The 12,459-nt window shown below is 46.0% G+C and overlaps 1 long non-coding RNA gene across 1 annotated transcript in view; it reads left to right on the top strand.

The window, feature by feature from the left end:
* Positions 1–12,459, top strand: part of LOC108501790 — a 35,556-nt gene that overhangs the window by 15,881 nt on the left and 7,216 nt on the right. Inside the window, exon 2 of the long non-coding RNA XR_001876283.1 lies at positions 11,867–12,047. This is a non-coding gene — a long non-coding RNA (uncharacterized LOC108501790). The remainder of the gene's footprint in view (positions 1–11,866; positions 12,048–12,459) is intronic.

Genomic DNA, 12,459 nt, shown 5'->3' with positions numbered 1-12,459 from the left:
TCAGCCCTGTTGAACTTCAGATCTCTTCTTCCCCAGACATTGCCCCTCCAGACCCGGTTCCTTGCAGTGTTTGCCCACCCGGCTGACACAGTGCTTGTCTGGCACTAAACCCAGCCATCCCCCCTGCCCAAACTCAACTCACCCCTGGGAGTTCCCAGCTCTTTTAGCTGACAGGGCTTTCCCACTGCCTGCCTCTGCTGTGCTTGTCACCCAGGAGGATGTCCCTGGATTTTGCTTTTCCAGAATTCAGGCATCCAACCTGTCTGTCTGTATGTTGAAAGACAGGCTGTTCCTGGTGGTGTTATCCATCCTCTGTTCAACATCTGTTACAGGGAGGGGGATTGACTTTCTCCTCCAGCTCCAGGCAGGTCAGAGTAGCTGTGTCTGAGCAGAGCAGTGCAGGTGAGAATGAGCAGAATCTTGCAGTGAATAATTCCAAAATAATTTCCAAAAGAGAGTGGCTTTTGCAGCTCTCCGTGCACTGTAGGACCTGTTCCTACACATGTAGCAAGGACTGGGGATGATTAGCATGAAATTGAATTTTGTGTTAATCAATCTCAGGCAGAAGTACAGCACAGGACTGACTAACACATAATTTCATTCCTTTCCTTCCCTTAAATAATAGAGCTGCAGACTGGAAGGGGAACAGGTGCTCCTGTGGGTCACAGGGAAGAGTCAGTGCTGTGAGTGACCTGTGCAAGGGAACAGAATTCACATTCAGTGAAGCAACCCAGGGCTCTCCTGTTGATGAGGTGGAGGCTGGTTTATTAGCATTTGGGTTTGTCCTTGCTCCTAGCTCAGTGTTCAGGAACAACAGTTGTTTTAAATTAAAAGAAAGAATACTTCCAGAAGGGAAGTATTAGAGGTCTTGGACAGGCTATTGTGTGGATATTCTGTTGCCAAGTTTTAAAACCTGATAGAGTTTAATAACCTGGTTATCAAAAAAAAAGTCTTCTATGTGAATGTAGAAATGGATAGAAATGGACATTTCTTATCCCTTGTTTGGAGAAAGCACCTTCCAGAGGCTGAAGGGCTCAGTTGTCTGTACAAAGTCCACATTCCACAAATACCTCTCAGTACATGTGTAGTCACAGTCAAATTAGGGGAAATCATAGAATAGAATCACTTAGGTTGGAAAAGACCTTTAAGCTCACCAAGTCCAACCATTCCCCCAGCACTGCCAAGGCCACCACTGACCATGTCCCCAAGTGCCACATCCACGTGTCTGTTAAACCCCTCCAGGGATGGGGACTCCACCTGTGCCCTGGGCAGCTGGGCCAGGGCTGGACAACCCTTTCCATGAAGAAATTTTCCCCATTTCCAACCTGGCACAGCTTGAGGCCGTTCCCTCTCCTCCTGTCCCTTGTTCCCTGGACCAGAGCCCGACCCCCCCTGGCTCCCCCCTCCTGTCAGGGGGTTGCAGAGCCAGAAGGTCCCCCCTGAACCTCCTTTTCTCCAGGCTGAGCCTCCCCAGCTCCCTCAGCTGCTCCTGCTGCTCCAGCCCCTTCCCCAGCTCCGTTCCCTTCCCTGCACACACTCCAGCCCCTCAATGTCTTTTTTATCCTGAGGGGCCCAAAACTGCCCCCAGGGCTGGAGGTGCCCCAGCAGTGCCAGCACAGGGACAGTCCCTGCCCTGGTTCTGCTGCCACACCATGGCTGGGACAAGCCAACTTACTTTTCTAAAACTTAATTTCTGAGAAAGAGAGGCTTTCATTCTCTTTCCAGTGTTTAATGCCAATCAGTTGCTAAACATTTTATTGAGCATTTCCAATTCTTCTCAAAACAATGGAAACACAGTTGATTTGATGTTTTGGTTTGTGTACCCCTGTAAAACCTAGACAACATTAGCAAATAAAACAGTCATTTGTATTTGGTTTTACAGTGTTAAGTAGACTTACTACAATATACCTTCAGTCCTTCCTGCAGGGCACTATCTAGTGCAGGAGGTTCTATTGTGGTGGTGTTCAGAATTTACTAACACTTATGGGTGTTGTTCAGAAATTACTTCTAATTGAAATGGAACAAAACTGGCTAAGGTACATAACTGGAGAAAGCATTCAAAATTCTACAGCTTGCCACAGACTACCACAGCTTTCAGAATATATTGATTTTTGCCACATTAAACACTATATGTGATATCAGGGCCTAAGATTGAGAACACGTAGAATGAATAATTTACCACTTAGAGAGAGTGAGCCTGGCTACAGGAGTAAGGAGAAAAACAGCCCTGTGAGCTGAGGCTCTGCTCTCAAAGCTGAGAGCTTTTTGGAAGTGGGAGCATCTGATGTTGAAAGACCCCTGGAGGGTGAGGTTTCTACGTGAGAAATTCTACAGAGCAAGTAAGAAACGTGTCTCTCTCATCTCGTGGCTTCTCTTCCCTGCGTGGAAAGATGAGAAGCTCTACAGATGCATCTTTGACCCGGGCAAAGCTCTGGGTCATCCTGCTTGAAGAAGACAGGACTGGGGTTAAGGTTCAAACTCTGGTGCCTCATGTGGGTCCTGTAAGTTTGTAGAGGTCAGTCAGGAGAGAAGGACACTTGCACATCAAAGGAGAACACCTGGTGTTGGAAAAGCTGCCTCTTGTTTAACTCCTTCGGGCTTTGTGGGCAGGTTTGTTGCCACAAGCAGTGAGAAGACTGATGAGAGCCTTCCCTCACTTCCTGTTGTTTGGGCTCAAGGAGGGATCTGTCTGCAACAGAGGGTTACCTCACACAACTCCCCTGACCTTGGGATCGTTTTGCAAAATGACTCATGAGAACTGCAGGTGTACCAGTTCTGTGGAAAAATGAAAACTTGGTACCTGCCCAGAACTTCACCAACAGAGATGATTTTCAACAGAGCTGCTCAGCATCTGCAGGGCTGTTTGCTGAGAGGTACTGACTTGCTCGTTTGAGATTATTTAAAAGGTAGCAATTCCTCACCTCTTCCCTCACCCAAAACACACAGTGTTCTGCCTCCCTGCAGCATTCCTTCCTTTTCTTTAGGAGGAGGACAGAATGGAATCAAGGCAGCTGATAATGCATAACAATTAACATACATTTGAAGTAAAACAGCGAGTTGTCACTTAGTATGACAAGTGGAGGAGGACACTGGAAGTTGATAAACATGAATTGTTAATATTTTTCTACAAGGAAACTAAGGGAAGATTCATGGTATAGAAATGGATTCCTTCCTCCTCCTCCTCTCTCTCTCCTTAGCCTCCCTTTACTTTGTGGTTCAGAAAAGTGTCACTTTTTACTGATCAGGGCCCCAAAACCAAAACAAGCTGCAAACCACTCATCCCTGCTCGGTGTTGTTTCTGAGCACATGGTTTCACTACCCTGGGCCTTTAATTTCCCTCTCTCTGTAGAAGGGAACGACCTCACATCTCTGCTCAGATGCAGAGCCTGAGGAAATTATGGAAACAGAATTCTGTTTGCAAATTGTATTTGAATCCCTGAGTAGGAACCTGATAACATTTTCAAGGTTTTTCTAATCACAGTTACAGCCAAATGTTGGTGTCTCTTCTGAAACGCAGACACTGGGGGGGAAGTGAAAGGATGTTCTGTGAAACTCTGGGATATGTAGGAATGCTGATATAGTAATTGTAGTGAATGGTTCAGCTTTTGGTTTTCCAGAATTAGCACTGCCAGCCTTTGCCTTGGCTTGGGTTTGGTTCTGAGGTACAAGTGCTGTGTCATAATGTCAAAGCACAGATTCTTTATTGTAATTACTGTTACCAGTGTAAAACCTGTATTCACTCTTCTCCTAACTCTGCCTGAAAGAGCCATCTAGTACGTTGGAGTTGTGAGCTAGAATAATATCAAGAACTGGAGAGGTCTTCGGTGATTAGTTTGTGCAGGGTAATAATGCAGTTGGCAGGATCATTTTCTTGCAGGGCTGTAAGCAGGGGAACTAGCAGGGAAATGACAACTACCTGCTCACACAGCGACTGTTCCCTCCTCCTGCACCTTTCAGAGGCTTGTAAGATCCCTGCAAAACACGGCTTTTTACTGTTTGGAAAAACTGGTACCAGTTCTGTTGTTACTTGCCCAAAGAAAATGACTTTGTTATAAAAGAAACTAAATGTTTCCAGCATAAAATGAAGAAAGGTGTTGACTGTAGATTTGTGAATAGAGGCAAAGGAATAGCCACTGTGTGTTGGACAAAGGTTTAGGGCAGTAATTCCCTTTCCTTATCTCCTGGTGCTCCAGGAGTGTTGAGTGCAGTGTAACACAGCAGCTCTATGGGAATTGAACCTGGAGAGTTGTTCATGCCTGGTACAAAGGGGCTCAGGTTGTATCTGTTCAGCAAGAAAGGAGTCCTGACTCTGTGCTGAGTGATACAGCAAAAGAAGGTGCTATTTAGAGGTTATTCTGAAAGGACTGTTTTATTAAGTATTCTCTTGTCAGGGCTGTCAGATTTTGCAATTTCCCCTTCACATCAGAAATCCTTGCTTTGGCATTTCTTTACTCCTATTTTTGATCTTCCAACAGAATTGACAGGACAAGAGAAAATAGCCCCAAAATGCACCAGGGGAGGTTCAAGTTGGACATCAGGAAGAGTTTCTTCACTGAAAGGGTGTTCAGGCACTGGAAGGGGCTGCCCAGGGAGGTGGTGGAGTCCCCAGCCCTGGAGGTGTCCAGGGAAGGACTGGAGGTGGCTCTCAGTGCTCTGGGCTGGGGGACAAGGTGGGGATCAGTCTGATGATCTTGGAGGTCTGATTCTATGGATTATGTTTTCCAGGTTTGTTTCTGTAAGTGGGGATAAGTAGTTTCACTTCAGGCTTTATTAGTAAACACCACCCATGGAAGACTGGCCTTTTCCAATGGGAAAGCTTCCAAAGGTTTTATCTGCAGCAATTGCCCTCTTTCAAAGATGTTCCACCAGAAAAGAAGTGAGTGACCCTTCTTACAAGAGCATTATTCCTGCTCAGTGGCACCTCAGACAGCAGCAGGTTTTTACCCAGTCCAAGAGCTTGAAGAATCCTGAACTTGTGATTCCTCAGTAACCCAGAAGGAACACGGCTCTGCCTTGGTCTTTGCAGGGTGGGTGATGTGGATTAAAATGAAGGGGCCCAACCTGGTTTGTGCACACTGGTTTGTAAGGAGAGGGTGCTGCTCTGCAGACAGCAGGGGATGCAGGTTGGGAAGGGTGTGCTGAGCACTTTAATCCCCATCTCCTGAGGCTGCACTTAACAGAAAGGAAGAGTGAGAGGCTGCAAACTGGAAATGCTCTCAAGTTTTTCTGTTCTTCTTCCAAGTTTGGCCCCAGCCCTGCTGCCAAACCAGCTCTCAAGCTGCTGAATCCAGCTCTTTCCCCTCTTTTCCTTGTTCCCACACCCTGAATATCTGTGCTGGGTTTCCACCTTGGTGCTCAGTAGCAGGATCTCTCCTAGAGCCTTGAGAAGGTGCTGGTGCTGCCCTGTGTAAAGCAACCCCCAGAGTCCTTGCTGTGCTGGCTGGGAGCACGTGGGGCTGCCCCAAAAGGATACAGATGCTGAATCCCCAAACCCATAACCCACAGTGGGACTAGTGAGTGCTCACAGGGCAGCAGAACCTTTCCCTTTCCATTCAGCCATGCACCCAATGCAATCTGCATTCCAGCAAGGAGGTGTGTTCTGAAATTAAAACAAGCTGGTGATAAGTTTAATAGGGTGATAAGTTTAATAGGATTCATGAGTTTAATCTCTCTTGACAAACTGAGTTCGCCATGATAGTGAAAGAGAGGTGTTACTAGGCAATTAAATTGCTTTAGTTTCTAGACAGGGTCTTAAATGGACAATTGGTATGAGCATATTGCCTGGTACAGTGTTTTAGTACTAGATGATAAAATTATTTCCTGTTAAAAACCTTCTAAATGTGGGAAACTAAAGAATATCTTCCAGCCTAAAAATGTTATTTATGTATTCATAAAAGAATGTTGGAAAAATGCTAGAGAGCATTTTGCTAATTCCACTTGCCTTTTAAAATGAGACATCTTGTTATTTGGAAGCCAAAGTATTCATTTTTCTGTTAAAAATCAAAGAGGGCTTTCCACACTGGATTAGAGAGGCTTCTGGTTTTAGAAGTCCTTGCTGAAGCATATAAAATATATTGGTTAAAACTTAGAAACTGGCTGGGAGCCTCCAGCTCCAACATCTGTTCAAGAATGAATAGAACAAAGAGCACAATGGCTGTGAGCAGAGGGAGGTAGGATTCTTTAATTGCTGAATGGGATTTTGTGGTGCCACGGCCACTGCAGTAACTTTGAACAGTTCCCAGTAGTAAATTAAATAATGGGGCTAACATCTGTATTCTCTTATCTGCTTTCAGATTGCAGGGAATTCCTCTGGCTTGCACCAGTGGCTCTCTTTGTCCCCACGGCACACACAGGGCGGGTGTGGATCCAGTCGCTGCGATAGAGCTCAGGGCTCCTCCACATGGCCCTCAGCTCCCTGTTTGCCTTAGATAGGGCTGCTCTCAGCACCCTGGGGAGAAGGGCACAGCAAACGGGTGGGGGCTGTGGAGTTCAGAAAGTAGAAAGGGCTGGGGGGCTGCTGGGGGTGGGTCTGCCTGCACCAGCATCTGGGTCTGACCTGAGTGGCACCTCCGAAAACAAGCTCAGAGGAATCACAGAATCCAAGAACGTGCTGAGCTGGAGGGGACCCCCAAGGATCCTGGAGTCCAACCCTCGGCCCTGCACAGGCCCAGCCCCAAGAGTCACCCCCTGTGCCCCAGAGGATCAGCCAAACCCTCCCTGAGCTCTGGCAGCCTTGGGGCTGTGCCCACTGCCCTGGGGAGCCTGGGCAGTGCCCAACCACCCTCTGGGGGAAGAACCTTTGGCTGAGATCCAACCTGAGCCTGCCCTGACACAGCTCCAGCCATTCCCTGGGTGTTGTCCCTGGTCACAGAGAGAAGAGGTGGGGCTGCCCCTTGGGAGGAAGCTGCAGACCATAAATGGGCTCTGCTCTGTGTCTGTACACTACTGACATTTCAGTAAATTACTGAAGACATCAGGGGGTCATCACACTTGCTCTGCCCCCCTTGCCTGACATAACTGTAGGTATCTCACTACAGAATGTGGTGCATTTTAGCACACATTTGTCCTCCTCTCTCTGCCTACCTGTGTATGAGGATCTGGGTTCATAAGAAGCTCTAACACAAAGCACACAGAGCCCTCTGACATTACTCATCACAGTTTACAACGTCCTGGGCAGGGGCAGAGGAGGGGCAGGGACTGAGCTCTGCTCTGGGGGGACCAGGGACAGCAGCCAGGGAATGGCTGGAGCTGTGTCAGGGCAGGCTCAGGTTGGATCTCAGCCAAAGGTTCTTCCCCCAGAGGGTGGTTGGGCACTGCCCAGGCTCCCCAGGGCAGTGGGCACAGCCCCAAGGCTGCCAGAGCTCAGGGAGGGTTTGGACAACGCTGTCAGGGACAGGGTAGGATTGTTGGGGTGTTTGTGCAGGGCCAGGAGTTGGACTGGATGATCCCTGTGGGTCCCTTCCAGCTCTGGATATTCCATGATTCTACTGCTGTTTATGTGCTACTGAAGAGTAAGAACTTCGTATCACTTTCTTTTGCTTCCTCTTTAGTCCCCAGGGAGAAACATCAATGACCCATATCCACAGTGCATATAATAACTTACTATAACACATCATATTCATATTCTGGAGTCTGGATGAAGAAATATTTTAGGAGGCATAGCTAAGGAAGTTAAATGTGTTTTTTCTCGTCTACAAGGGATTCCTTGGCCTCTGGAGAGGATGTTTCCTGGGTTAAAAACGAGCTGTTCTTAGGCTGTGTTTGGATAACGTCTGTTACACAGACTCTGTGACTTGCTTAGGAATGAGCATGAAAATTAATCTCCTTCTTAAGAGGATATATAGATGAGGGGAAGCTTGAGAGATTATTATATCCTGTTTGAGGGCATATCAAGTGAACAGAGCGTAATATTAGTCATAATGATACATTTCTATCTGCCATTAGCATAATATACCTGTATAGAAACTTAAAAATCTATTACTTCATTAGTGAAGAGCAGGAGCATGTTTGCTGCAATGCTTCAAACTGTCACTTTGGGCCCTGCTTAAAAGTACCAATCAGGCAGTTGTGGTTTTGACTGAAGGCAGCTGCATCTATTGCTCATAAAGCCTGTTGTATGAATTTGTCTGTCTTTGGGAATCATCCTGAGGTGCAGCTCCTGCTCTGAGGCTGTGGATGGGAAAAGCAGGATGGGTCTGTTCATTTGCTAATGAGGGATGAGGGGCTCCTTGGCTTCATGGATCAACAGCAGCTTTTCCCTTCTCTAAACTGAGGATGTGAGATTAGGATGAATGACCAGATTTATGCCTCTGTCTATGACCAAATAACAGGGACAGCCACAACCTCTGTCTTGTGCTCTGTTATTTGTCACTTCTGGGGGTGGTGTTAAAACAACAGAAAAACCCTGAATTAAGAAGTGCTCAAAATGCCTTCAGTAAACGTTGAGGCTGCCTTGGGTTTTCTGCCTTCTTTCCCAATACCACACTGAAATATTAATTAGCATCTCCAGTTCTGCCTTCCTCTCATAATTAAGGGTTTGCACAGCTGAGAGTCTGCAATTGTTGGGAAAGCAGCCTTTAGAATCCCTTAGGATTTGTTTTCCTTCTTAAAATCATAAACAATGTTGGTGTTGACCTACATAGCCCCCGAGTTTTCTTTTTTTAACCTAAATTGTTGCAGAGGCTACTAATTATAGCCTACTCAAAAATAAATTAGCAACCCATCAGTAAAAATTACATTAAAAGCAACATTATTTCCCATAACATTAATAAGCCCTTTTTGGGTGTGATTTATTTGTGCAACAATTACTGTAAAGTCTCCTGGAAGATGTATTTCTGTGTAGTTAATGTAATATACATGTATGCAATTTTCCATTTTAGTGCCTATTGATTGCTTCATTTTTCATCTGTATGAGGCTATTCTTATAATTTCCTCTGGGCTTTCAGGACTGGCAGACATCAAGGGAAAATCATAGTGGTGTCCTGTGGGAAATGCAAAAAGGCAAATAGATCAGAGTCAGATGGAAAGGACTGAGTTCAAGTGCACTTGCATCATGAGAATTTCAACTGCCTTCCAGCCTTTTAGAGATCTGAAAGTATTTTATTGAAGTAACTTTGCTTTTATGTATTTTACTGGGAAATGAATTCTAATTGTGAGCAGAGTCCTTGTTCGTGGAAGGGAAGTGTGTCCGTGCTGCTCTGTTTGACAATCTCCAAGTACACCAGGTCAGGATGAATGTTTCTTGCTCTCAGCTGTATCATCTGAAAATCATTTGAAAACTTAGGTTCAAGTTACAGGTAGCTCAAGGAAGTTTTATCAGAGAAGTCTAGTCCCCAAAATTCAGATTTGCTGCTTCAAATGTCCAGGGTTGTAGGGCACACTAATATCAAAATGTAAGAGAGGGTAAATTCACTTATATCCAGTTCATTGAACTGAGAAGCAACTGGTTTAGTTCAAAACAAGAAGGAATGTGCACAAGTTGGAGTGATCCCAGAGGAGGCCACGAAGATGATCAGAGGCTGGAGCAGCTCTGCTCTGGAGACAGGCTGAGGAAACAGGGACTCCTGGACAAGAGAAGGCTCTGGGGGGACCTAATTCTGGCCTTTCAGTACCTGAAGGGGCTCCAGGAGAGCTGGAGAGGGACTTTTAAAAAGGGTGTAAAGGGGCAAGGAGAGTGGCATCAAACTGAGAGGGCAGGGCTAGATGGGCTATTGGGAAGGAATTCTTCCCTGGGAGGGTGGGGAGGCCCTGGCACAGGTTGCCCAGAGAAGCTGTGGCTGCCCCATCCCTGGCAGTGTCCAAGGCCTGGTTGGAGCAACCTGGGCTAGTGGGAGGTGTCCCTGCCCATGGCAGGGGTGGAACTGGGGGATCTTTAGGTCCCTCCCCACCAAACTATTCCATGATGCCATGGACTGCAATCCTGATCCTTGTTAATTGGTTCCTCTCTGCTCTCCCCTCTCAGCCTCCCTGGAGGGATGTGCTGGGAGGGACAGGCTCTGTTTGCAGTCAGGTGGTGTGATGGTAATTCCAGGCAGGAATTTATCTTCACAGCTCTGAGTAAGATAATTAAATATCTCCTTATTAATACAGCCTGAGTGTCACAGTATGTAGCTGTTTATAATACAGCCTGAGATAATGTAGTTAATTTATGTTACACTGGCAGTGGTAGCTGTAACTTTTTGCTGGTTAAATGGTTACCTGTGCTTTTACAACCACTTGACAAAGAGAATCAGGTCCAAGATTTGGGTGCAATTGAAGAGGGCAGGAACAAAACTGGAGCAAAGGAGCAGCTCACACACAATCTTCTAAGGCCACATTATTCTGCTGAGATCGAAGGTGTTGAGAGGGACATGGATGAGAGAACTCCCAACCAAACTCATTCAGAGCTCCAGTTAAATCTCTGCTCTAAGCCAGGTCACTAAATCCAGTCTGTACTTAGTGGGGAGAGGAGAGTTACAGTGGGATGGTTCACCCAAACTATTTTAGGAAGTGCCAAAATTTGAGCGAATGAGAGTCAGAGAGAGAAATCCAATGTATCCGTGTCCAGCTGTGCACCTCTGTGAACCTCTTCAGTTTTGTTACAGAAAATGATAGATTTGTAACTGATAAACACTTTGAAGGAACATTAGATTTTCAGAGGTGCCCACAAAGGAGTTATCAGATACCCAATTAACCTTTCTGGAGGGATTTGCCTGTCTGACTTCTTTAGCCTCCTTTGACAATCCTGGTAGCTGTAACTATTCCATAATGAAGGCCTGTGCAAATTACATGGAGAAAGTCCTGTGCCTCTGTCATTTCATGCATTGCTTCCCTTAGTGCACAGAGCAAAACGCTTTAGAGAGGTGTTTCCTTGTGAACAGTCATTTGGAGGTTATATTTATGCCCTACCAAAAGGGTCAGCTTAAAAACACCCTTGCAAGATTAAGCAGGGGGTCAAAATCAGATATTAAACAAATAGTAAAAAGATAGAAATTCAGCTCTTTCCTTTGAGTGGATTTTAAACTCTCGATCGAATTCTGCTCATGAGTTGGCACTCAGTGCTTTCTGCCTTCCCTGAAGCTCTTCCACTGGCACTTCAAATTCAGGTGGGTCTTCCAGGGCCACTGGCTCCCACTGTCTTGAGGAGTAAAAAAGACTTCGAGCACTGACACCTTCCAACTGAAAAGAAAAAAAAAAAAATCTTTTTTATTATGGCCTGATCTTCTGTGAAAGATCCTTTTCTACCTTGATCATCCACGGGCCCTGCAGACTCTCCAGCAGGCTACTACCTGGGCCACTTGTTACAAAGGATTTATTATTAGATGTTACAGCTTTTGCAAGCTGTTCCTCTGAAGTATTTTGATGTGGTTTGTACAGTCACCCTGCTGGAGTGGTAGGAGGTGCTTTGTATTTGGGTTACAGCTTCACCCTCTTGAAGCCTCAGTGTAGTGTCTTTGTGTCACCCTCTGCCATCTGCAAGGATCTTGCTCTTTGCACTTCTGAGGTGCAGAGTTTTTTTCTGAGCTTAGTTCAAGTTGTTCTTGATTGCAAGAAGAGTCTCTTGCTTTTCCAGTCAAGATGGACCTTGAATTTAAACACCAGGGGGATCTGTATGAAGAACTGGATCCTCAGTGCTGGCCAGGGCTGCATCAAGAGTTGCTTTTCCTGTGGTTCCCTAATTAACTGATTAATAAACAGTTGAAAAATTAGTCTTGGCACTGTGCCTGAGTATGACATTTCCTTGACACACATGAGGGTATTGGATTCTCCCTTTCCAGCTGCATTTTTGGTGCTCTGTTTCTGTAGCCTCTCTGAGCACACCAGTCACAGCTGCTGCAGCAACAGGCAGTTGGTAACATAAATGTTTTCTTGTATTTCTCTTTTCAAGGCTTGAAGATGGTTCTGCTGTTGTATGTGCAAGAGTTTGTGCTGAGAAGAGGCAGCTGGGACAAGGCTCTGCCCAGCTCCTTGTGCAGTGTCTGCATGATGAGGCAGTGGGTGTGCACAGAGGATTTCAAGCTTCCCACGCCCAGAAACTTGTTCTTCATCCAGCTCCAGGAATGTTGAGAGTGAGTTCACACAAAATACTGGATGTCCTCAAGAAAAGAGATCTTTCTAACTAAGGCTGAAAGGATGAAGCACTGGATGTGCCTCAAAGTCCTCCCTCCTCCAGCTCACTGTGCCACACATGTGATGCAGATGGCAACCAACACTTTTAGTATCACCGACTTTCCAAATGTTCTCCTCTGCTGCTGCAGGAATGTTCCAGTGATCTGCACAAACCTGGCTTCTGTTCCCTGCTGTGTCCTCCTTTCCCTGCCTTTGGTGGGCATGAGGAGCTGCCTGATTTCAGTTACTTTGTAGTTTTCAAGCAGGTCTCCCAGAGAATCACACACATGTCCTGTTTGCTGTATTTGTCTCCCAGAGAATCACACACATGTCCTGTTTGCTGTATTTGTCTCCCAGAGAATCACACACATG

The sequence above is a fragment of the Lepidothrix coronata genome, unplaced genomic scaffold (assembly GCF_001604755.1).
Source record: "Lepidothrix coronata isolate B3197 unplaced genomic scaffold, Lepidothrix_coronata-1.0 Scaffold108, whole genome shotgun sequence".
Lineage (NCBI taxonomy): Eukaryota > Metazoa > Chordata > Aves > Passeriformes > Pipridae > Lepidothrix > Lepidothrix coronata.
This window is presented reverse-complemented; position numbering and strand designations above follow the sequence as displayed.